Source organism: Microtus ochrogaster, unplaced genomic scaffold (genome assembly GCF_000317375.1).
Source record: "Microtus ochrogaster isolate Prairie Vole_2 unplaced genomic scaffold, MicOch1.0 UNK78, whole genome shotgun sequence".
Classification (NCBI taxonomy): domain Eukaryota; kingdom Metazoa; phylum Chordata; class Mammalia; order Rodentia; family Cricetidae; genus Microtus; species Microtus ochrogaster.
In genome coordinates, this window is record NW_004949176.1 from 1625448 (window position 1) to 1627894 (window position 2447).

Consider the following 2447-nt stretch of genomic DNA (forward strand, 5'->3'; position numbering starts at 1 on the left):
TGTTCCTTGCTCCTTTCTCAGTCAAAAACAAAATAAAAATAACAGTTGGTGGTTTAAATGGTATGTTTAACAAATTTGACAATTTTTAAAGAAATGTGTAAGCTTTTTTTCTTGAGAATTGTCTATTCACATTGTTTGCCCATTTTAAAATAGATTATTGGGGGGGGGGTTGTGTTGCTGCCCTCTCTGTCTCTCTCTCATCTCTCTCTCGTCTCTGTCTCTGTGTGTGTGTATGTGCGTGTGCGCGTATGTGTGTGCGTGCTTGTTATATTGTTGATGCTATCACCTCAAAGAAAACGTGGTCTAGGAACTTGGATTCAGGTTGCCCTGTCTGAAGCATTCAAACATGGAAAGGTTCACATGAACTTCTATGGGTCTAAAACTAAAGAAAGTCATAAATCAAGGTATTTGCCAAATGTATTGGTGGGGAATCAGGTGTGCAGTTTCCAGGATCTGATGACATCCTTAAGTTTAGGTTGGTGGGGGATAATGCCGATGTACACTGAAAAGTGTTTTAGCTGACAGTTGAAAGGAAATTAGGTCAGGTACAGATGTGGGAATAAACAGCTGTTAACGGGACTAAAATGACTCCAAATAATTTTGGCTGTGGACCAAACTACCAAGGCCTAATCAGTTATCCTTGCAGAAACAGGTGTGACTTTCTTTTTCCTCTCTAAGAAAGTCAGTGCACAACATTCTGAGTATTAACATCTCCTGCTGTTCTACAAATCATCTCTTTACTCTTGTTTGTTTCCTTTCTGCCCAAAACAAACACCTTGGCCCCCTACAATTCCATTTGTCTATTTTGCCTTTGTTTCCTGTGCTTTTTGAATTTTGTCAAAAAAAAATCACCTATATCAAAGTCCTGATTATTTACCTTGTCTTTCCCCTCTGTAGATTTTTGCTTGCTTGTTTGAGATGGGATCTCTCTGTGTATACTGTCCCGAAACTCACTGTGTAGACTAGGCTGCCCTTGAACTCACAGATTTGCTTGCTTCTGCTACTGAGTGCTGGGATTAGAGGCAGGGACCACCCTGCCCAGCTTCTCTCTGTAGTTTTATAGTTTCAGGTATTACAGTCTTATCTTTGTTTTTTAATTTTTTTTGTGTGTAGAGTTGAAGATAAGAATTAGGTTTCTTGTGGAGTGGGGGGGGGACCACACACGTATCCAGCTTTCCCAGCACCATTTATCAAAGAGTTTCTATGTTCTCTAGTGCTGTTTTGAACACTTTTGTTGGCATCAGTTGGCTGTAGATTCTTTAGATTATGCTTTTTATTCTCTTCCTTTTGTCTATTTGTAGGGCTCTGTGTATCTTGAGAACCCGTGTTGTAATGCCTCTGGCCCTGTTCCCTTTGATATTTAGGGACTTTTCTATTTCCACACACTTAGGATTTTTTCTAGTTCTTTGGTATTTTGATGACATTGTATTGGATCTCTGTATCAATGAATAGCATGGGCATCTTAACAATATTAATTCTCCCAACTCAAGAATATAGGGCAAGGCTCCTTTTTCACGTGTGTGTGTGTGTGTGTGTGTGTGTGTTTCAAATCTTTCATTACTGTTATTCACATTTGCTGCAGCCAGCACAGCCTGGATAGCCAAGACTGGCGGTGGGGGTGGGGGTGAGGGGTGCCGGGATTGAGACACGGATGGCTTCTTTTCAGGTGGAAGAACAGCAACCTTTATTTTGTCCAGCAACCTTTTATACCTCTATTCCTTCTGTGGAGACCCACCGGCCAGAAAGAACACAAACATCCCTGTCAATTACAGACCACAGACCACAAGGAAGGTCTGCTGTCAGTCAGGGGGAGTGAGGGCAGCTGAATCACAACAACATTTATGTTTGTTTCTTGAGACACTGTCTCACTATATAGCCCTGACTGTCCTGAAACTCATTATGTAGACCAGGCTGCTCTGGAACTCACAGAGATCCCCCTGCCTCTACCTCTTTAGAGACTAGAAACATGTTTGCCATCACACCTGAATATTCATATCCTTAATGAATTTATCCCTAAGCTATTTATAGTCTGTGCCATCACACCTAATGTATACAGTGCTGGTGATGAAACCTAGGCACTTCTGAACACTAGGTAAGTACTCTGCCTACTGAGCCACATCCCCAGATCCCCTAGGCAATTTATCCACTTATTTTGTAACTACGGTGAGGGGGTGGCTTTCATCATTTCTCAGAGAGTTTGTTATTGCTGCATAAACATGATGAGTTTTGTATGTTTGTTTTGTATGTCTCAATTTTGTTGACTAACTTTATTAGTCCTAAGATTTCTTAGTGAAATCTTTGGGTCCTTCTATGCAGATTATGTTATCTGCAAACAGACAACAATTTAACTTCTTTTCCTGTTCATATACTTTTCTTTCTTTCTCCTCCTGGTTGCTCTACAGCCCAGAGCTGGACTAAGAGTGTCCCAGGAGGGGGCTGGAGAGATG